The 24,828-nt window shown below is 43.9% G+C and overlaps 1 long non-coding RNA gene across 1 annotated transcript; it reads left to right on the top strand.

Moving 5' to 3' along the window:
- Nucleotides 1-3,654: 3,654 nt before the first annotated feature.
- On the top strand, nucleotides 3,655-5,136 carry LOC126996815 (uncharacterized). The gene is made up of 2 exons (XR_007751617.1): nucleotides 3,655-4,001; nucleotides 4,847-5,136. It is a non-coding gene; the product is annotated as an uncharacterized LOC126996815 (long non-coding RNA).
- Nucleotides 5,137-24,828: the final 19,692 nt, after the last annotated feature.

Genomic DNA, 24,828 nt, shown 5'->3' with positions numbered 1-24,828 from the left:
CCTTGCGTTTATATGGCCTTAGTTGCCTAGACGCAGGACAAATTATTGACAGGGATCTTCCCTTGTGATGACTTAATTTGGGGATCATTTGGTACTATGAGCTCTGAGCTCCCTTCCATAGGGGGACGACCGGCTGTCCGAGAGATTAGCAACAGACAAAGTGAATTACACACACACACACACACACACACACACACACTCTTATCTCCCCTCCATCCTGTTTATCTCCCATTCATCCGGTCCCATAACCACCTCTCTCTCTCTCTCTCTCTCTCTCTCTCTCTCTCTCTCTCTCTCTCTCTCTCTCTCTCTCTCTCTTCAATACTGTATTAGATCCGGAGGTAATATTATCGCGTGTCGTCCCATCGTTTCCAGATATGAGTGATGATGATGCACCACTGCAATCGCTAAGCACACATGATAGCATGCATCCTTCCCTACCGCCACGTACTATCGCCACCTGCGGTAGAAGAGCATGAAGGTACACAGCAAACGTCCAGCACACACAATGATAGTCTGCATCATTCACTGTATGATCCTACCCCTATGGATACAGATGCTGTGGATAATGTTCCGACGTGGACTATTGTTGAAAACTCATCCCGCCAAAACATCCAAAGCTAACAAACTCTATTGGATATTCATACAACGTAAAGCGAAAAAACAAAAATGGATCGGTTGACTGGCAGTGTTGCAAGCTGTCTCGAAGTGCAGTACGGTAATGTGTCGTGCAACAGTAAAGCAAGTCGGAGACAGCTTCATACCTGGCGCCGCTGAACACTCATCCAGCCGAACCCAACACAACTACAGTACATCAAATCCGAGCTGCTGTGATGGAAGAGGCATGCAACAATATCTTCAGACCAGCAGGGGAGATTGTATCAATGGCGATGAGGAAACATTTGGACACATCAAAACCTTACCCAAGTCTTTCGAAGCCTGCACATCTTGCACGTACTGCCAATCGACACCGACAAAAGAAACGCCCTATTGATCCAACAGAGTTGTGTTTTACACTTGACATTGATTTTTTTGGCCAGGACTTTCTACAAAGTGACATTCATGTGCGTGGCAATCGTCACCTCATCTTTGCTACTACTGCTCAATTAGACATCCTTTTCAAATGTCGACACTGGTTTATAGATTCAACATTCAAAGTGGTGCGAAAGCCGTTTTACCAACTTTTTTCCATTCACGGGTTTGTAAAATCTGGAGACTCTGTTAAACAGGTCCCCCTCCTATTCTGTCTTATGTCTTCCCATAAGAAAAGAGACTATAAGCATGTGCTGCAAAGTATTGTGGATTTAGCAGATACTGTTGCTGTGGAGCGTGTCACTGTCGATTATGAGCATGCGATATGGCGAGCCATACCAAAGGTGTTTCCCACAGTGACCATTCACGGCTGCGGATTTCACTGGGCCCAGGCAGTGTGGCGACAAGTGCAGGCCCATGGCTTGCAAATTGCTTATCGCCAAGACTGTGGTATACACAGGTTCATCAGAAAGTTGCTTGCTCTTCCATTCCTGCCATGTGAGGATATCACTACAGCGTTTGACGAACTAATTTCAAGCACAGCCCTTACCCCTAACTTAATTACTTTTGTTGCGTATATTCGCAACCAGTGGATCACATCCACTATCTTTCCCCCGGCTAGCTGGAGTGTTTACAAGCGAAATGTAAGGAGAAACAATGATGTGGAAGGGTGGCACAACCGCCTCAACAGTCATGCGGGAAAGAGCCAATTACCATTCTATGTCCTAACTACTCTTCTAAAAGAAGAAGCAGAAGATATTGATAGGACACTTAAGTTAGTGTCTGACAGGAAAATCAAGCGCATCCAGAGAAAATCATATAGGACACTCCAGGCCCGTTTGCATAATTGCTGGGATAGGTACACTAATGGAGATCTGTCGTCAATGCAACTACTTGCCGAATGTTCCTATTTTGTACCGTTCTAATCTTTTCATCCTGTTTTGTCTCCTTTTATGTTGTCTCCTTTTATTTAGAGGTTTTCTTATTGCATCCAATACGTAATATTCTTTTTTAATTGCGAGTTCTTTCATCATGATGACTAAAAGTTTTCAAACTTTGAAAAAAGGAGTTGGGGCGCAACAACTCAATATTGAGCAGTTGGGGCGCATCAACTACCGATGAAGTAGATTCGCCCCAACTTCTGTGGCGAATGGACTTGGGGCGCATCGTCACTGGGGCGGATAGACTGTAAACCGCCGTGACGGGTCTCATGTATTGCCAGACTGACACGAGTAATTTTTGGGAAAATTTTCAATAATATAAATTTTCACATTAATAATAATTTGCGGAAGGTGTTTATGGGGTTTACAATTTCGCAATGGTGAGACCTGGACATTTGTAATAGTAAAATAAAGATTCCAAATCCCTGTGCACCTCTTGAGCTGATCTGCCAACAATAAAGTCGTCTATGCAAATGCATTAATACATTCATTCCATTCTGCTGATGTTTTCCAATATTAATTTGATTATGAAAATGCATCTAGTATTTTTTTTTCCAGAATCTGTGTTTTATAGCAACCGATCAAGGTTCTATCTTTAATGAATGACAACACTCGCCGCGACGGGTCTCACGTAATGCGTCGAGTAATTTTTCAGAAAATTTTCAAAAATCATTTGTCGCATTAATATTCATTTGCGGAAGGTGTTTCTGGGGTTCAAAATATTTCCAAAGGTGAGATCTAGGTTACTGTAATCATAAAATAGAGATTCCCAATCCTTGTGCACTAGTAAAATGTTAACAAGTAGAATATTTCACTTGCATAACACCCTGTTCACGCACCAACTGTTTGCGCCTCACCGTTGCCACAGATCAAATAAATTTGAAACCAAGGTAATTAAAATAAACCTAACCTAGCCTAACTAACAAGGGGGGGTGCGCCCCCTCGACCACACCTACGGGGGGGGGGGCTTTGCTTGCGAAAAATCTGAAATAAGCCTGTAGCTAATTAACGAAGGATTTGACCAAAAAGTTAATATCACCACTGAAATCAGCACATCAATCTGAGATCGTAGGAGTGTTCTTAATTAATTTATCTATATAGAACACTGCTCAGGGTTAATCTTGACCGAAATTTACACCGAAGCCCCCATTCTCTCTAAGTTACACAGTAAAACCTTTATAACTCGGCATGATAGGGGCTCCCAGCTTTGCCGCGTTATTCAATATTCCGAGTTATACAAATTCGTCATTCCCCTTCCCCCTTATTGCATATAGTCATTTTTTTTTAAACACTAGAGTACACAGCAGCAGTAAAAGCTTAAATTAATACATACAAATGAAAGGGATGCTGTAGTCATGTAGTCCAAGCAGACAACACGTGGGTGTTTGAGGAACGACCCAGGGGGAGTGAGGGTACATGTCTTTTAATACAGGAATAGCGCGGGGAAGCCTTTACGAGTGTAAACCACGAGATATGGGGATAATTCGGCAGCATACCGAGATAAATCAGAGAGTGAGATCAGGTGGATACACTTTCTAAGAAAATGTGGGTGAGGCATGTGGCTAAAACTCGGCAATATGCCGAGATACATGGAATTGAGAATTTAGTTCTTTAATGACTATTCTGATGCATTGCCTAGTTATATCAAATTCCGAGTAATACAGTGCCGAGTTATAAAGGTTTCACAGGCCCAGATTCACTAACGCCTCGCAGATACGACAATCTTAAGTGGATCCAATATGGCGGAAATAAGAATGTCGTATCTTGCGATTCACAAAAAAATCTTAAGTCCGCCATGTTTAGATTTTCCTGCCTTAACGCTGTTTCACACTCCCGCCGACAGACGGCGTAGTGTGTTATTGACATATGATATTTCGTTCAACTAATGGCAGCGCTCGATACATACGTACTCAATAGACAGTAGCCAATCACAGGAACCTCAACACAAGTGCAGCACGTGGCCTGTGACAGAGGCAGGCGATGTTGTCTGCCCCGCCGGGAGTACGGAGATGAAGTGAGGAAGTTCAGGTAAGCCAATCACTTGTCATGTGGAGAGTCAGCTTGGTATATTGTTGCTAAAACGTGCTAGTGAGTGAAACATTTTTGTTAACCTGCATGAAGGTATCCTTTAGGTAACGTTATAAACGTGTCTTTCTGTCAGTTCTTAGCCATGACTTTGTCCTCCAAGTTGTCCATGATCAGTCTCATTACCCTGTTTTGACCTCCTCTGTAGGTAAAAGTGTAATATACTTGCATGCACCAAGTTATCTCACCATGGAGGGGAAAGGATATGGGGCCACACACACTTCAGTACGTGATGTCATTTCAGTATTTTCATAGAGGTGAGGCCATTTACTGAGCAGCAGAGCTTAGCAAACTTATCAGTCATTAAGATTTGCCACTTCTGCCACCAGGGCACTGCCCAGTAATGTGGCTAGGATTAGGAGTGGAGCTCAGACATTGTCAGCTGCTCAGATATTGGGAAGTAGATAAAACGGCATACTTTCCAAAGAGCAGCTTGCTGTATTATGGCTTAAAACACTGTCGCTCTACTATAAGTGCAATAACAATAAGTAAAAAGCTCTTTCATAGCACTTGAGATAAACTAACTTCCTATTAAAACATAGATACTTTAAATTCACTATTATAACTTAGTCATTGTATTTCTTTGTTTTCTTCATTTCCACAGATTAAATTTATTAACTATGTAAACTTTTTACTTCATTGCCTCTTAACCTTTAACTACTAGCCAGTCACTTTTACCTCTCTCTCTCTCTCTCTCTCTCTCTCTCTCTCTCTCTCTCTCTCTCTCTCTCTCTCTCTCTCTTATGATCCTGGTTATGATGACCAAGCAAATAACTTTCCTTTTATAGGAGACTGAGTATCACCTGTAAGTGTAATGGGTGCTACAACACCTAGCAGCCCATATGTCCCAGCAGTGGTGCAGCATCGGACCCTTAAACTTCCAGGCAGGAGACACAAGATAAAAGATTCTGAAGAAGCAAGACCAAGCATATATTACTGGATAGTTTGCAGAAATGTGTAGATTTCCTTGAATAGTTTCAACCAGAATGACTGCAATAGCTGGAGCTTTTCAGGACTTTGTTGAATATTGCAGGGCATGAAATTCTGTATTTCTTATGCATCATTAAAGGTCTCTTTTGCTTTCTTCAAACATGTTTTGTATTTGCAATTTATTTAATTGTTTTCTATAGAAAATAACATACAAAAAGATGTTTAATAGCAGACTGTGAAGAATTGCTCCAAGTAGTACACACCACAGGTGCTATATGCTTTACATTTTATTAAGTGTATAATAAGCTCAGCCATATTGTCCTGCAGTTAATTTTTAGTCAGATAATTTCTCCCCTATTTTTACAATTCAAGTTGTGATTGTGTTCATGTAAATCAGCAGTTCTTTCTTTAATTATATTAGTAAAGAAGTTTTTATTATATATATGAAGTCAGATTAAGTGACTTTCAAAAGCATAATTAAGTTCATTTAGCCTGTGTCACTCTCAAAGTTATAAGCCTCCGTGGTCTAGTGGTTAGCGTGCCTGGCTTCTACTCCGCAGGCCCGGGTTCGAATCCCAGCCCGGGCAGTCGGCGTGCAGCTCACCCAGCTGTTCATCCTCCCTCTCAGGCTGGTCGATAAATGGGTACCTGGGGAAGGTAATCTGTGGTAACCCAGATATCACACTGGCCCTGTGTCCCGGGGTAATGCCACAGCTATTTGTATTTTCTAATACATTCGTAAAATGTTACTACGCGAGGGTATCAGCGGCGGAACCTAACGGCGGGTTCCTGAAGTCAGTTGTTTTCAAGCCGCCATAATGGATGGAAGGCCCGACACTCACTCCCTCAAAATATCCGTCTACTTTACCTTTCGGTAAGTGTTAACTGAGTATTTAACCTCTTTATTGGTGTGCATGTAGGTTGACAAAAGGACCGATTACTATCCCAGTACCGGGTCCAACAAAGACACGGGCGTGTCAAGTGTAACATATGGTGTGACAAGCACGTGTCAGAAAACAACGGATATTGTTCAATGCGCGATACTTATAGTAGAATTTGAGTAAAATGGAGGCCAGGGTCATACGTAGCAGTCGGTAGGTCACTCCCGCGTCAGTTAACGGCAGGAGCGTCAGTTCGATCTGGATGACAGCTGTCACAAATCTGTTTTATTTTGAACCTTAAACTACTCGGTAAAAATGATCTAGCATCAACTTACAAGAAGTGGACGGGTTAACCGTCAGTATTGTACCATATGTAATTATGAAACATGACATTTCCCAAGAGTTGCTCGACTACGATTGGGGTGGTGGGGTGGGGGTTCAACTACGCTGACCATCCAAGTACACGCCCTACACTCGTCAACAGACCCGCTGCAGCGGCTACTACGTTATATAGGAATAGATTACAAGAGTATACGTTAGGGAATTTCATTTCTTTAAAGACTAGGGATTTTTCCCGATTTTGGGGATTTTTGTAGGGACATTTTGAAAGCCCATTTTTCAGTGATTTGGCCGCCCACCACCAAAATCACTGTTCCCTACAAGGATTAATCGAGCTAACGACCACCAAAACCACAGCTCCCTAAAGGGATTACTCGAGCTAACGCCGCCGCCGCAAAATAGCTCGCATTCATTACCTACCGTATGAAGCATCACTTGGTCTTCATATATTTTTTTCTACAAACGTTTGGTTAGCGACGGTATGCTTGGTTAGCAACGGTACGCTTGGTTAGCGCTGGTATGCTTGGTTAGCGATGGTACGCTTGGTTAGCGATGGTACGCTTGGTTAGCGATGGTACGCTTGGTTAGCGACTAGCCCACGCATGTGAGACCAGGTCCACCACGCGTGGTTATTTTATTTTTTAGAACACGCAGCCCAACGGCTGCCATGCTGAGGGCCGGGTATAGCCCGGGCCTGTTCAGCCCGAGTCCCGGATGACCTTGAGTCATGGCTCAGGGCTGTTTTGGGGTGGTTAGCGATGGTATGCTTGGTCAGCGATTAGCCCACGCATGTGAGTATACGGTAGGGATTTTCCCTACTTTGGAGACTCGGGAATTTTTCCTGATTTAGGGATTTTTCTAGGGAAATTTTGGAAGGCCATTTTTTAGTGATATGGGCTCCCCCCCCCAATACCCCGGTTCCCCACAGTTCCCCAGGTTTGTCTTGGGGGACTGGGGGGGCTGGGGTGGTGGAGGGGGTGGAGTGGTGATTCTTAAGATTTACCGTCACCACATATTCAGAGAATGGTATTATATACGGTTGACACGTCCTTATAAAGCAATGTTTTGATAGCACAGTGACGTTTTGTTCATTATTTTGGCAGCGGGTCTTCCTCTTCTTCATTCCTCCTTGTGTTGTGGAGAAAATCTGCCCTACGTACGGGTCACGATATCTTACGCCATGCCTGGAGCTGCCGTAAAGTTACGGTGCCGGAAGAATGTCGTAACTGTTTAGCGAATAGCCCAAAGCAGCCGAAGGTTGCCTTAAGACATTTTTTGTGACTTACGAACGTCGTAACTCGTTAGTGAATCTAGGCAGTGGTACAGTCGTGGGACACAATTAAGTGATGACACAGTTTCCAAAATGTTTCGGACACCGCTAGCGAAAGACGGCAACTATCCAGCAGAGCTGCATTCGAGTTATATAAGACGTATGTGTGTCTGTGTGAGTGTGTGTGTGTGCAAGGGTCAAAGAGTGTGTGTGGGTGTGAGAGAGATATATTATTTAAGGATTTTTCTTACGAAATTGTGAGCATCAACTGCACGTACGATGATTGTTTCGTTGAAAAAAATTGTTATGAATGCTCTTGTTTCCACTAGTGCACGATCTGTAATAAGATTTTCTGCATTCCATTAGCTAAATACTTGCTTGGCTTTGGTCGCCAGTGTGCATTATGAAGGGAGAGAGGGGGAGAGAGATTAATTTCTCTTAAGAAAAAGAGTCACTGCAAAATAATAGCCTAGTTTTCTTAAATGCATAATAATAACTTAGTATTCGTAAATGCAAAGTAATAGCCTAGTTTCATAAATGCAAACGAATCGCTTAGTATTCTCAAATGCAAAATGATAGCTTTGTAATTAATTTCAATTCATAATAGCCTACTACTATCCATATCAGACCCCATGACACCGTTTTTCGCAAATATCTTTCAAACGAAGACTCGGACCAGCATGGTGCTGTGGCACAGATTGTTTCACACACTCCGCTAATTTTTGACGCTATTGTACACTGCCAGATGCGGTTAATTATGGCGTTTACTCTTGACTGTGATGCCAAAACCTGCGTGAGCCACTTACACACTTCGGACAGGTGAGGCGTGACGTATTTGTGACGTGTATCCACCAACTACCTCCACCCCTGGCTTCCCCTACTCCCACCCCTCCCTTTCCCTCCCTCCTACCCTCCTCTTTCTCCCCCATACCCCCCTTCTCTCTCTCTCTCTCTCTCTCTCTCTCTCTCTCTCTCTCTCTCTCTCTCTCTCTTTTCCACTTGCGCTGTACACGATATATGAACCCATGCACACGTGTGACTTGAATTAATGGCAGATAAGTAGAAATTATATGCTGAATTAAGGTTGGATAGTTTACGCAAGCAATCGTAATTGATGTTATTGCTTGTTTCACCGTTACACCGTATTTGTTAAGTGAAGAAGGTGCGTAACATGGTAAGTATCAGGCACGCTGCCGATAGACGGCTGATACCCACGTCCTGTGGAGGAAGGAGTTTTTCATCGCTGTCAGCCATGGCCAACATACTACGATATGTCCGCGTGGGTGCAAAGGAGTCATTGCACTACGACTCTTTCATATATTTGACCAAGAGAATATCGAGAACAAATTAAGGATAAGTGTGAATAGATAAATAATGAATCAGTTATATTTCGTAGTTACAGATAAAAGAGTCGTGTGCATAAAACACCCAACCATACTTAGCATATACTTTCGAGATATCCGCCATTATAGACAAGTCATATGTGTGCATAAGTTCACATCTCATGTACACTGAGAGAGAGAGAGAGAGAGAGGGTAGGAGAGAGAAAGTGAGTGGAGTAGAGGCAGGGTGGAGGTAGTTGGTGGATACACGTCACAAATACGTCACGCCTCACCTGTCCGAATGTGTAAGTGGCTCACGCAGGTTTTGCCATCTCAGTCAGGAGTAAACGCCATAATTAACCGCATCTGGCAGTCCACAATTAATAGCGTTAAAAATAAGCGGAGTGTGTGAAACAATCCGTGCCACAGCACCATGCTGATCCGAGTCTTCGTTGTAAAGATTTTTGCGAAAAATGGAATGTCATGGGGTCTGATATGGATAGTAGTTTCTTAAATACGCCAGCTCGCATGGTCGATGACGTCATTGCATAACATTGTCAAGCGAGAGTTAAACGGTGGTATTATTATATATTTTTAAACCATATCAGAATTTTTGGGCACCTTATCAATGTTTTATTCGTATTTTCTTAGCGAGGACGTTGCAGGAATGAATACAACATTTATTCAAATGCATAATAGCGTTGTAAACAACTTTAGCTGTCCCTGACTAAACTTGAACGAAATGTAAAGATACATTTTTGTCCGCGAATTTAAAAGTTGTTATCAGTGTGCACAACTGACAAATTCATATGTAATAAATTATGGAGAGTGTATATGTAGTGACATATCTGAACATTAGCCTCCTGCCATGCGGTGTATATATTTTAAAGTCGGGGCCGGTGAACGAAACTCAGTGGACAGTGTGTCATCACTTGTTGTCCCCCGATTGCACCTACATACCTATACGTACACTAGCGTATATAACATACAATATACCAAGGCTGGGTTAATAAAATGTTCAAACCGACTCATGGCCACCCTTGCACTATAGTTTTCGAGATATAACCATGGTATGAGAGCACCAGTATAATTTCATAGTTTAGAAGACCACAATGAACATATAGTGCATGCATTTAATGCTACAGATCTAATAACTCACCTTTGATGGCTAAAATGAAGTGTCTGCTAGTGAGTAGTGACCAGTCTGCAGTCCACCGTGTGTATCTGGCTCTGGTCTGCCCGCCGAACGATATCTAACCAACCATGTGCACGAGCCGCGGACCAATACAAAATATTCCAATGCACTTTATTATTCTGTAATATGGTAATAATACAATGATACTGGCATATTTTATTAAAGAGTGTGGCTATACATTCCACTGGTAACCTAAACATACATCCACAAACATTTTTTTTACATAATATGACTTGAGATACTACTTTCTTGTGCGGATGTATATATGCGTACTGTGATCCTTAAGCCCGCCAAGTTTGAAGTGCGATTTTCCAACGATCACGTACTTTACCCAAATTATGATGGCATTTTTCATAAGTTTTGTAATATTATATATTAAATAATGTGTGTATTGTAATTATATATGCTTATTTTGGTTATTTGGACGCAAACGTTCAAAGAACGTGAAACGAACTTTTCTTTGCTATACTCAGGACACAAACTCGAAAAACAACTATCGCGCGCCCTAAACAAACAGTTCATTTAGGGTTTGCGAGAGTTTGCTTCTGGGCGGGCCTCTACCCATGCCCAGCAAATCGCGTTCAGTGTGGCCGCACCCTATCCCCCGTTTTCTTAAACTTCAAAAATTTCGTTTCGTAGGTCAACACACCACTATGGTGTGCTAGCCTCCGCAAGTTATGTTTCGATTTCTTAAACACTCGCACACCCAGCAGTGTGTTGTTATCATCAGAGAAACTGTATTAACACAGTGAAAAACATCCCAAATGAGCACCACTGAGTGCCAGGATTCGAACCCGGGCCTACTGATCGACTAGAAGTCCGGGCAGCATACCGACCAGATCACCGATGTATGCTGCCCGGACTTCTAGTCCATCGGTGGTCTGGTTGGTATGCTGCTCGGACTTCTAGTCAGAAGGCCCGGGTTCGAATCCTGGCACTCAGTGATGTTCATTTGGGAGTGTGTTGTTAGCTAGACAACCACAGTCGGGACCCAGCATACCACAGAATTGCGGACGATTCGCAAAGGTTGGTAGCTCCCGCCCTAGTAGGTTGGCTGACCTGTGTATCAGCTAGCGGCGCACTGTTTAAAAATGGCTATGTGAGACTAGACCACCCTGATTATTTATGCACAAAAACGGTTTCTAGTGAAGCAGATAAGAGACAGTCCGGTTGTGCACAGGAAACCATCCGACTACAATGCTGTTTTAGTATGAAATACAGCATGAGAAAGCCTAACCTAATTATGAGTCAGTTACCCGTGAAACGTCAACACGTTACGTTCTCCCACAAGGCGCCCGAGGCCCCACTAACTTTTTTAAATCGCTAGCGGCGTGTCTAGAAATTTATGACACATAGGCCTTTATATGGGGTTCAAAATACATAGAATAATGACATTTAACCGATGAGAAGTGTGAGAAGTACCGCTGTGAGACGGAGAAAAAAGTAAAATATACCTAATTCCTTGCTGCTGACCTATAAATGATTTGCCCAAGTGTGGCGTTAAACTAGAATTTTACTAGATCGACATTACTGATTTCCATCTGTATAAATCTTTGAGTAGAAAGAAAAGAAAAGACTGTATGAAGTAGTCTGTATATCAAGGCCTGAATGCATCATTTCAATTATATATATATATATATATATATATATATATATATATATATATATATATATATATATATATTTTTTTTTTTTTACAGCTACGGAGACAGTTCAAGGGCGTAATGAAAAAAAAAAAAAAAAAAAAAGGCCCGCTACTTACTGCTCCAGAACAGAGGTTAAAGGAGTGTTCAAAATCAGAGGTCAATTTCGGGAGGAGAGGTGTCCTGATACCCTCCTCTTGAAAGAGTTCAAGTTATAGGCAGGAGGAAATACAGATGAAAGAAGATTGTTCCAGAGTTTACCAGCGTGAGGGATGAAAGAGTGAAGATGCTGGTTAACTCTTGCATAAGGGGTTTGGACAGTATAGGGATGAGCATGAGTAGAAAGTCTTGTGCAGCGGGGCCGCGGGAGGAGGGGAGGCATGCAGTTAGCAAGTTCAGAAGAGCAGTCAGCATGAAAATATCGATAGGAGATAGAAAGAGAGGCAACATGGCGGCGGAATTTGAGAGGTAGAAGACTATCAGTATGAGGAGGAGAGCTGCTGATGAGACGAAGAGCCTTTGATTCCACTCTGTCAAGGAGAGCTGTGTGAGTGGACACCCCCCACACATGAGATGCATATTCCATACGAGGGCGGACAAGGCCCCTGCAAATGGACAGCAACTGTGCGGGGGAGAAGAACTGGCGGAGACGGTACAGAACGCCCAGCCTCGAGGAAGCTGATTTAGTAAGAGATAAGATATGAAGTTTCCAGTTGAGATTTTGAGTTAAGGATAGACCGAGGATGTTTAGTGTTGAGGAAGGTGATAGCTGGGTGTTGTCAAAGAATAGGGGATAGTTGTTTGGAAGATTGTGTCGAGTGGATAGGTGGAGAAACTGTGTTTTTGAGGCGTTGAAGGACACCAGGTTCCTCTTGCCCCAATCGGAAATAATAGTAAGATCTGAGCCTAAGCGTTCTGCAGCCTCCAGCCTTGAGTCGTTAAGTTCCTGTAGGGTGGGTCTTCTAATAAAAGAAGTTGAGTAATGCAGAGTGGAATCATCGGCGTAGGAATGGATAGGACAGTTCGTTTTGGAAAGAAGATCATCAATGAACAACAGAAAGAGAGTGGGAGATAGGACAGAACCCTGTGGGACACCACTGTTAATAGGTTTAGGGGAAGAACAGTGACCGTCTACCACAGCAGAAATAGAACGGTCAAAAAGGAAATTGGAGATAAAGGTACAGAGAGAAGGATAGAAACCGTAGGAGGGTAGTTTGGAAAGCAAAGATTTGTGCCAGACCCCATCAAAAGCTTTTGATATGTCCAGCGCAATAGCAAAAGTTTCACCGAAACGGCTAAGAGAGGATGACCAAGAGTCAGTTAAGAAGGCTAGGAGATCACCAGTGGAACGCCTCTTGCGGAACCCATACTGGCGATCAGATAGAAGGTCAGAAGTGGAAAGGTGCTTTTGAATCTTCCGGTTAAGGATTGATTCAAAAGCTTTAGATAGATAAGAAAGTAAAGCTATTGGACGGTAGTTTGAGGGATTGGAACGGTCACCCTTCTTAGGCACAGGCTGTATGAAGGCATACTTCCAGCAGGAAGGAAAGGTAGATGTTGACAGACAGAGGCGAAAGAGTTTGACCAGGCAGGGTGACAGCACGGAGGCACAGTTTTTAAGGACAATAGGAGGCACTCCATCAGGTCCATAAGCCTTCTGAGGATTGAGGCCAGAGAGGGCATAGAAAACATCATTTTGAAGAATCTTTATAACAGGCATAAAGGAGTCAGAGGGGGGATGAGTAGGAGGAATATGCCCAGAGTCGTCCATAGTGGAGTTTTTAGAAAAAGTTTGAGAGAAGAGTTCAGCCATAGAGATAGATGAGACGGCAGTGTTGCCGTCAGGACTGAGGAGTGGAGGGAAAGATGAAGAAGTGAAGTTAGAGATGTTTTTGGCTAGATGCCAGAAGTCACGGGAAGAGTTAGAGAAAGCAAGGTTTCGGCATTTTCTATTAATGAAAGAGTTTTTGTTTAGTCGGAGAATAGATTTGGCACGATTCCGGGCAGAAATGTAAAGTTCATAATTAGCATTAGTTTGAAGGTTCTGGTACTTTTTATGAGCTGCCTCTCTATCATTGACAGCACGAGAACAAGCGTGAGAGAAAGAATGAGGAATGTATGCCTCCATTCCAGAGACAATCACCTCTGTGATGCGCTGAGCACACACAGAGGGGCCTCTGTCCTGGAAGCAATAATCATTCCACGGGAAATCGGAAAAGTACATCCTCAGGTCGTCCCACCGAGCTGAAGCAAAATGCCAGAAGCATCGCCTCTTCGGTGGGTCCAGAGGGTGTACAGGAGCGATAGGACAGGATGCAGAAATAAGATTGTGATCGGAGGAGCCCAACGGAGAGAACAGTTTGACAGAATAAGCAGAAGGGTTTGAGGTAAGGAAGAGGTCTAGAATGTTGGGCCGGTCTCCAAGACGGTCGGGAATACGTGTAGGGTGCTGGACCAACTGCTCTAGGTCGTTAAGGATAGCAAAGTTGTAGGCTTGTTCACCAGGATGGTCAGTGATAGAGGATGAAAGCCAAAGCTGGTGGTAAACATTGAAATCTCCTAGGATGGAGATTTCAGCGAAGGGAGAGTGGGTCAAGATGTGCTCCACTTTAGAGTTCAAATAGTCAAAGAATTTTACATAGTTAGTAGAGTTAGGTGAGAGATAAACAGCACAGATGTATTTAGTAATAGAATGACAATGAAGTCTTAGCCAGATGGTAGAAAATTCAGAAGAGTCAAGGTTGTGGGCACGAGAGCAAGTGATGTTGCGCACGTAGGCGCAACATCCAGGTTTGGATTGAAATTTAGGATAGAGATAGTTGGAGGGAACAGAGTAGAGATTGCTGTAGGCACGTGTATAAGTATACTCGACTATCATGTACGTATTACCAGTACATATTTCAGGCCTTGGAAGTTTTTAGTGGAGTCATTCATCTCATACAAGAGCTTGATGATGACCAAATTGAAGAAATTCGACGAATTAGATTACCCCACACAGTTTTACGGGATCGCAATGACCCAATGACGTACCTCACAGAAGAAGAATTCATCCAAAGGTAGTGATCTCATTCATCTTAATCATAATAAACTACATTACTATACTGTAGTTATAATCGACTTCTTACTTACTTCAATACACGCGCGACCACGCATGTTGTTTTAAAATCTTGTACTTGTTGTGATTACAGAGTTACTGATTGAAAAAGAGAAGTGAAATAATAACAGAAGTAGAATAATAGCATATTTATTGATTATTCATAAGTGTTTTTAATATAATGAATATATTTCTTACATTTCATTTCTCTTTCGGGTGGGTATGGTCGCCCCATGTTGTGTAGTAGGTCAACACACGAATGTTCCAATAATGTGGGATCCTAGCCATATACAGAACGGCGTCAGATGCGTTTATGAAATCCATTTGTGGGTGTCTAGCTAACTAACAATATGGTATCCTAGGTTTACACTGTTTAAGAAAACGGCCGTATGAGTCAGACCCACGCGATGCTGACCCATCACTGGTTCGACTGTCTGTCTGATAGGGGTGGGCAGGTACCGGTACCAGTACCGGTACTAACGGTACCAGCTAAACGGTACGGTACCAGTACCAGATTGCTCGGTACCGGTACCAGTTGCTCGGATTTATTTATTGGATTTATTGATAATTCTTCATGTCCGATTTTTTTTTAGGTTGCTAATAAATATTGATATTGTTATTAGACTATGATCGAGTACATCCATAATAACTATACATGCTATTTTATTATCGAAAAAATAAATATTCACTTCATTCAGAGAGAGAGAGAGAGAGAGATCACCACTCAGTGAGTGGATATCTCGGTGATATGGGTACTCGACTACTCGATCATAGTCTAATAACAATAAAAATATTTATTAGCAACCTAAAAAAGAAAAAGAATCGGACATGAAGAATTATCCAGTAATTCCAATAAATAAATAAAATAATAAAATAATGGCAACGGGAGCTGTGATGGAAACGGAAACCAGGACAAAATGATGGGAACTTGGGGAGACGGTCAGCGGGGCAGTGACTCAGCGTCTACACACAGGGCCCATACCACATGGAGGCGGGCGAGCGCCGAGCGTCACTAAGATCCAAACGGTACCGGTACTAGCGGCAATGCGGAGTGCCGAGTGATCATTAAGCTTCCCGGAACCCAAGTGATCATGAGGCTTCGCGGTACCAGGTACCGATACCAGGTACCGGTAACAGGTACCGGTACCTGGTACCGCGAAGAATCGATTCCTCGCGGTACCCGGTACCGGTACCTGGTACCGCGAAGACTCATGATCACTTGGGTTCCGGGAAGCTTAATGATCACTCGGCACTGCGCATTGCCGTTAGTACCGGTACCGTTTGGATCTTAGTGACGCTCGGCGCTCGCCCGCCTCCATGTAGTATGGGCCCTGTGTGTAGACGCTGAGTCACTGCCCCGCTGACCGTCCCCCCAAGTTCCCACCATTTTGTCCTGCTTTCCGTTTCCATCACAGCTCCCGTTTCCATTATTTTATTATTTTATTTATTTATTGGAGTTACTGGATAATTCTTGATGTCCGATTCTTTTTCTTTCTTTAGGTTGCTAATAAATATTGTTATTGTTATTAGACTATGATCGAGTACCCACTACCCATATCACCGAGATATCCACTTACTAAGTGGTGATCTCTCTCTCTCTCTCTCTCTCTCTCTCTCTCTCTCTCTCTAAAAGTTAACGAGTCATACGAATTTAACAGTGGCAAGTAAAAAGAAAACGAAGTCTTGGGTTAAAAGTTAGTGAGTCCCACGAGTCTTTAGAAAACGCTAATATATATTGTTATTGTTGTTAGACTATGATCGAGTACATCCATAATAACTATACATGCTATTTTTTTATCGAAAAAATAAATATACACTTCATTCAGAGAGAGAGAGAGAGAGAGAGAGAGAGAGAGAGAGAGAGAGAGAGAGAGAGAGAGAGAGAGAGAGAGAGAGAGATTTACATAGATTTACATAGAAAATCAGACCACACAGACCCCATGGTCCAGACTAGGTGGTCTGTAATTAAACCTAAGTGATTTTACATTAATCAGAAGGCTCCTAAACGTTGCATTTCTACTCTAGTTGATATTAAGTTGAAGGAGAGAGAGAGAGTTTTCTTTACAGGAAATTTATTTGGGAATTTCATCAGAAGTCATTAAAAAAAAAAACTCCTTCGGGTACCGGTACCGGTAACGGTACTAACGGTACTTGAGTTTTCGGTACCGGTACTACCGGTACTCAAATTAACGGTACTTGCCCATCCCTACTGTCTGAATGTCTGCCCTGCCGCACCATCACATAATTCACAGTTAATACCTTAATTATTTAAGAGGATCGATTGTTCTGGTTTTCCCCGCATTACACGACATATTCCCCCCGCAAAGAATTTTTCACCCCTTAAATCCTTCCTTTACAATTCAATTTCACTCCGCCCTTCTCACATAGGGCGTTATAACCTTCCCTGACTGTAGTAACCCCTGGCACTTCACATAACTCTGGACGGAGCTCATTAACCCTAAACAGTGACCTCAACCGGATCACAATTCCACAATGTCCCTTTGAGACATAACACCAATATTAGTGATAAGTAGTTCGATCCACCCCAACCAACCTCTTGGTCCGCCGTCACAGTGTGGGGGCTTAACCTTAAGTCCCCTGGCACTCTCGATGGCAAGATTCGGCACCTCAGTCACCCATTCCTTTCACGCTGCTCAACGTTCACTCCCTCATTCATTCCAACCTTTCATTCCGGTCAGGTCTCCTAAGGTGTGGGTACGAGCGCTTGCCACGTCCTGAAGTGGACCCACTGCGGCATGACCCGTGTTGGCTGTTGGTTGCAGTTAATATTCTGCGAAATAAAGTTGTTAACATATCACATGAACTCCTAACAAATTTCTCACAACTACTCATTCATGCACTCATTCTGCCCTTTCATCAGTGCTTCCTCTCATTAATTCTCTCCGCCAGGTGGGTTAGCGCACCAACGAGGCTACTACTAGCCTTACAAACCTTTTCAACACTCATCCTTCCTAACATTCTTCAATGTACCTTCTCGGGTGTCGGCGCACTCGGGGGGGCAAAACTTCCGTTTCTATGTCAGCGCGGAAAGTCGTGTCTTGCGGCTCCAACAACCATTGCTCGTCTCCTTGGAATGGCTTAACTTTCTCCGCCCGTAAATGGGTCCTTTATCACATATGCACCCCCCCGCAACACGTCCACTACCCGATATGGACCGTTCCATCGGACACTTAGTTTTTTACACACCCTTGACTGTGTTGTCTCTCGCCGAACCCACACCAAGGTGTCCTTTTCCACCTTCTGGCCCTGCGCTTCCTATTCGCCACGCTCGAGCCGGTACTTTCGGGTCATTCGTTCGTGGGTTTCCCGAATGATGCGGTGTGCGGTTGCGACATCGTCCTCCTCTCCGTCCACGGCAGATAATCGGCTACCCACCGTTCGGGGAGCGTGTCGCGAAAAGAAGGCGTAGTAGGGTTGTTGGCCATTACTTGTGCGCACAGCCGCATTTATAGTAGCTTGGCACGTCTGGAGAAGTCGGGGCCATCATAAGGGATGCCCCTGGCACAGCGCAGCCAGGACTGACTTGAGTGTGCGATGCATCCTCTCCGTGACGGCGTTCCCAGCGGGGTGGTAAGGGGTAGTGTAGTATAATTTTATGAGGTGCTGCTTGCAGAAGTCCTGGAAGGCGTTCGAAGTGAACTCGCCCCCGTTGTCCAGGATCATCCCCTCGGGCGTCCCATAGTCAGCCACATACTGTCCTAGAGCCTCCACCACTTGTGTGTGCTTAGTTTTAAGGGGGTAGAATTTGACAAATCTACTATAATGATCAATGATGGTGAACACATATCGGTATCCCTGACTTCCCGCAGTCAGGTCAGTCAGATTGACACCTACTCTCTCTAATGGTTTCCCCACTGATGGTAATTCCTGCCAGGGGCCGGATGTTCAAACGCTAGCAGCGGCCACTACGACCATCGTAGCGCTAAGATTATCGTAACCCTCTCGTAACTCGCCTAAGGTGTATGTTCGAAAAATCTTGGAGCTGTCTTTACGATTTTCGGACCGCCATATTTCCTCGTAGGGCTGAGGGTTTCGAGGAGCACCCTTACACTGATCGTATAGGGTTGTGTATTGCCACAGTAGTGGACGTTTCTTCACTATATAAACCGTAGATAACCTGTATGATGTCTTGTTTGTATTTTTACCTCTCCTGCTATCCTCTGCGCTGTCTCGTGAGAGAAGATGGAGTTACAACTATACTGCAACACGATGTGGCAGTAAACAGGGTTTTGAGACGTGAGAGGAAGTACAGAGACCGAGCGGATCCATTTTCCTTCAGTGATGAACGCTTGTTGAAGTATTATAGATTCCCAAGACAGGAGATATACTTCATTGCTGCCAGAAACTAGAACCAAAAGTTGGCCTGGTGCAGGGCGGGAAGGGGAGCGCGTGGTGACAGACTAGGGGTGAAGGGGGGATAAGGGGCTGGGCCGCCCATCTCATTGAACCCTAACGACCACTGCATGTGGGCCTCACTTAACACCTAACGCTATTGCACACTTTTGACTCCGATACATTTTCCTTTACTACAAAAATCTGGCATTTCATTGTCATTTACAGGTGTTGATGATATTTAGGTCTTATGCAAGTGGATCATTCCAAAGTGTGTTGGCGGACACATATGGAATAACACAAGGATGTGTCAGCAGAATCATCAACACTCGAGTGACGGATGCGCTGTATAAGGCATCAATTAGAGAAATACGGACGCCAAGAGGTATGTACTTCATGTATCTGGTAAGAAATAATGCATGTAATCTATATTACACTCTGCAATAAAATACGATTTTAATTCTATTTATTTTGATGATAGTGTGGTATGGATTTAGATATATGTAACAAGTTTGAAGTTATAAGTAGCTATTCTTTACACATTAATTATTAGTGCATAGAAGAACAATAGGGGTAATAATTTATAAAACCTGAACCACCATTTTCGGAGACACTGTCTATATATCTTATAACACTGACGCCTCGGACATGAAAATGCATGTCCGAGGCTTACGTTTACACGGTGCAATATTATTGGCTAACACTCTCAAAGGCTGATGATACACTTCTTCTGATTGGCCAAACGGCAGTCAGCTGCGTTCCATTCCTGGACAGCGGGACGGAACGGACCGATCGAGATTTACGATCGCATCATCGTGAGCAACGAGCATCCGGACGGTCTTTTGAAAATACATTTTAGTGGTGATCGTAGCCCACGATAAAAAAAAATGGCGGCTACGAGAGGGTTACTAAGATTTTAGTGGCGGAAAGTTACGATCCTTTGAACATCCAGCCCCTGGGCTGCTGCAATCCTTGACCCTTAAATCGTTGGCAAGTTGGACATTTTTTAACATAGTTGCAGACCTCTACCTTTAAGTTGTACCAATAGAATAACTCTTCGGCCCTTCTGATAGTTTTCTTTTGTCCTAAATGACCTGATATTTCATGAGCGTGTTGTAAAGCTTCGGTCTTTAAGCTGTGAGGTACTACCAAGGTGTAATGTTTGCCTCCATCAATTGTTTCCCTAGCATAGTATAGAATCTCATCCCTTATTTCAAATTGCTACAAGATGGTTTTATGATAACGTTTAGTAGGGACAGAACCTCATTCCAGATATTCAATTAATTTTCTCCATTTCACTTCTTCTCTCTGACGTTCTTTAAAGACTAATTTGGGATGACCTAGGAATGTGGTTTTAGGAGTACGTTGGATGATTCGCACTGGCCTTGAAAGTTGGTCGGCCACGAAGTTGTACTTCCCCTTTAAATACTGTATCTCATAATTGTATTCTCTCATTTCCAAGTTCCAGCGGTTCATTAATTCTCGCGGATTTGGTATTCCTCTTAAAAATACTGGTAAAGGGTTGATGGTCGGTTACTATGGTGAATCTAGTACCCCACAAATAATGGTGAAACTGCCGACAGGTAAGCACGACCGCTAGTGGTTCCTTGTCGGTGGCGGAGTATCGGCACTCAGTGTGATTTAATTTCTTCGAGAAGTAGCCGAGAGGTTTGGTGACTCCGCATGGTTGGATCTGACTTAATTATGACTCCGCCTACATGGGTGTTACTGGCGTCGGTGGTTATTATGAATGGTTGGTTAATTTGCGCTCTGGCTAGCACTGGCGCATTAGCAAGGCATTCCTTAAGTGTCTCGAAAGCCGTTTGACATTGTTCGTTCCAATTGAAGCTTTCCTTGGCCCGAGTGAGGTTAGTGAGAGGGGTGGCTATTTTTGCAAAGTTATTTACATGCCTTCGATAGAACCCAACCATTCCTAAGAATCTCCTTACTTCTTTTACTTTAGTTGGGGGTTTCATTTCTAGGATAGCTTCTACATTCTTAGGATTAGGTCGGCTGCCCTCTTTTGAGATCTTGTATCCTAGGAATGTGACTGCCTTTTTCCCAAATTCATATTTACTTAATTTTAGTTTGACGCCATTCTCAGTGAGTAGGGAAAAAACCTTTCTCAGTCGGCTTCTTAAGGTAGAAAAATCTGGTGCCCAAATGATGAAATCGCCCAAATAGTTTTTAATCCAGCCTTCATTAAGCAGGGGAGATAGGAGGGTAGCCATATGGCGAGAAAAAATCGCAGGGGAGCAGCTTAAGCCAAACGGCAGTCGCCTGAATCTATACAATGTGACTCCGTCACTGAAGGTGATAACGTCCCTGCTGTTTTCATCTAATAAAATTTGAAAGTAAGCCTCACGCATGTCAAGGGTGGCATAAAATTGCTGGCCCGCTGCTTGTTCTACTAGCTCTTCCAGTCTCGGCAAGGGATAAATATCAGTGCTAAGGTGCGTGTTAACGTGTCGTAGTCCAGACACATCCTCTTACTGTAGCAGTCACCGCTCGAATCGCGTGTTCCTTCCCCTCAGTGACACATAAGACTTTAAAATTCTGTGTTTTCATGTTCATCGTCAGTACTTGTCTCTGTCCGCGTCTTGTCTTCAATGTTTATCTTTCTTGTACTCGTTTACCTTTGACTGTCCGTGTATGTCTTTTTGTTGTCCACCGTTACACATTGTTATACACATACACCAACACAACATTCACACGAACGCATACCCACACAAACACCTTTTCTTTGTGTTGTGTTTGTCTCAATGACTTGTTGTATTTTTGTCCAATAAAGTACACAGTCTCGCGCGCGACCCTGGCGCCGGATGCTCAAAGGTGGTGGTAACTTATCCCCGGAGACGGTTTAAGTCACGGGTCGCGTCGCAAGTTTGCTCCCCGCTAGGATGCTCCTCCGCAGCAATGCACAGCGCGGTCGCCGCGGGGTGCTAAGGGTTAGCCATATGGTTCACGAGTGAGGCGGTAGAGGGCAGGCAGCTCACCAGCTGATGTGATTGCAACCAATGGAAATCATTGAAACAAAGAAGACAGCCAATCAGGATCGAGGAAGGTGTTTGTAAACAAACGATGGAAACTTGAGCATTTGGTGCGGGGCCGTCTAGCCAGACCACTTGCTACGCTTCCCTACTTCCTTCCATTCTTCCACCGACTGTTGCACTGGCAACACCTGACCTCGTAGAACCCGACCACTCCTCACACCAGTCATCCGCGCCTCACTTGGCCCTTCCTCAAGAAGACGCAAACAGTAAGTATTTCCCCTAGTTCGTACAGACCAGCCATAATGTAGAAAACTAATGAAATATTGGTCGGAGTCAGATGCCACACCCTGCCCTTCCAAGCCACAACACCCGGCCCTTCCAAGCCACAACACCCGGCCCTTCCAAGCCACAACACCCGGCCACACCCTGCCCTTCCAAGCCCCAACACCCGGCCACACCCTGCCCTTCCAAGCCCCAACACCCGGCCACACCCTGCTCTTCCAAGCCCCAGCACCCTGCCCTTCCCATCCCCAACACCCTGCCCTTCCCATCCCCAACATAAGAACATAGGGAAACTGCAAGAGGCCGGGTGGCCTACACAGGACCCTCTTATCCCATGAGCCCTGACTTTATTTAACAGTCTCTGGTGAGGTACCTTATCGAAGGCCTTACTAAAATCAAGATAAACCACATCATAGCTCTCATCATTGTCAGCTGCCCGTATACTCTATTGTAAAAGGATATAAGAATAGTGAGGCACGACTTTCCTTTAGTAAACCCATGCTATGAGTCGTGAATTAAACTATGTCTGTCTATATGGTCCCTAATACTATCAGCTATTATTGACTCAATCATTTTACCTATAACTGACGTCAAACTAATCGGCCTATAGTTCTCCATAGAAGATTTGTCTCCCTTTTTAAATATTGGAATAAAGTGTGCCTGCCTCCATGAAACAGGCACCACCCCTGTCTTACCTAGACATCTTACCTAGACAGGTTCCACGAGAAGGGAACCCCACAAGTGCCAACACGCAAGCAGAATACATATTTGTGTAGTTACTCTGAACACTAAAACTATTAAGCCGCTGCTGGAATGTGTGTTGATTGCACTAAGTAAAGACTAGTTATAAAATATAATGACTTATATGTATATAAGTGAAATAAGTATTTATATTTATATTGCTGTAAGTAGAATAAAGTAATTTAGAGTTAATATGTTCTATGTCTTGTGACTTCCTAAATACTTTTGTTAACTGCCCACTTATCTCTGTTTCACATTCCTTTATTACCCTGGGGAAAAGTTCATCCATCTCGGGTAATTACCTGTTGACCTGACTTCCCTGTGAGGTATAAACTGTTTCTGTCCTAATTTAATCCCTGACCAGACTATTGTACTCACCCTCCAAGCTACTGACCTGACTAGTGACCTCACCAGAGATTACCGCCCCTCCCTGCTCTGGGTCCACCCTGCCCTTCCAAGCCCCAACACCCTGCCACACCCTGCCCTTCTCATCCCCAACACCCTGCCCTTCCAAGCCCCGACACACTGCCCTTCCAAGCCTCAACACACTGCCCCGCCCTGCCCTTCCAAGGCTCAAAACACCCTGCCCAGTCCTGCCTTCAAGGTCCCAACACACCCTACTCTTCCCAGCCCCAACTCATCCAGCTCTGCCCTGCTCTTCCCAGCTCCAACTGTTGCTCCAACTCCTCTCCCTGGATGTGACGTGACCATCTGCGCCTCACTTGCCCCTTCCTCAAGAAGACACAAAAGGTAAGCATTTCCCCTAGTTGGTACAGCCTAGCTAAAATGTGGTTTACTAATACAATATATATTGGTTGAAGAGCTGACTACTTTGCTGGAAACTGCCATAGTAAGGAGGCAATGCGTTTATGTTGAATAGGAAGAGTCAGGCGCTACATAGAGTTTTGAGATCTCTAGATGGGAGGTAAAACACGTTTACATAGTATGCGATGTAGCAGAGGGAGTTATGGGAGGCTCGCCCATCAGGGAAATTGCCACACTACAAAAGGGGGATTGATGAGACTTCAGTGCACATGCTACTTTAGTGTTCTGTGTATATTATAGATAGAGCAGGGTATGGCATAGTATTTCCACGAGAAACTGGCGGGTGCGGGGTGAGCCCAGCCCCACACTTTGCCACACACTCAACACCTTTCGCCTCCTCTCACATGTCAGCTATTTACTACCTTTAAATTAATTTAATCAAATAGTTGGATAATCCAATGGGTCATACAGTGTTGATATTATTTTTATGATTTTATGTCAGCTAATTAATATTTGAAATTGTGTAAAAGAATGTACATATCAAATAAGGCTGTACAGTGCTATGAACAAGTTGTGTTAGAAAGAAAGCCTAAAACAGATTATATACTCCGTGTTAGGTTTGGTAGCGCTGTGGCAAGAAAATGTGATTATAGCCTCCGTGGTCTAGTGGTTATTGTAGTCAGAGCTAAGCCCAAAAAATTTCCATCCCAGCTAGGAAGGAGTCAGAAGGATGATAGAAGGGGTAACATGTTTGTGGGAAAAGTTTAGGTACTGCATACTAATTACATGTTACACCGGTAGCAGGTCCATCCGCCCCAGTGACGATGCGCCCCAAGTCCTTTCGCCCCGTAAGTTGGGGCGCATCGACTCTTAGGGAAGTTGATGCGCCCCAGTGCGCCCCACAACCAAGTCGGTGCGCCCCAAATCTCATGTTTGCTTATAAGTATTTATCGGATCAATGG

The sequence above is a fragment of the Eriocheir sinensis genome, chromosome 11 (genome assembly GCF_024679095.1).
Source record: "Eriocheir sinensis breed Jianghai 21 chromosome 11, ASM2467909v1, whole genome shotgun sequence".
In the NCBI taxonomy this organism is placed as follows: domain Eukaryota; kingdom Metazoa; phylum Arthropoda; class Malacostraca; order Decapoda; family Varunidae; genus Eriocheir; species Eriocheir sinensis.
This window is presented reverse-complemented; position numbering and strand designations above follow the sequence as displayed.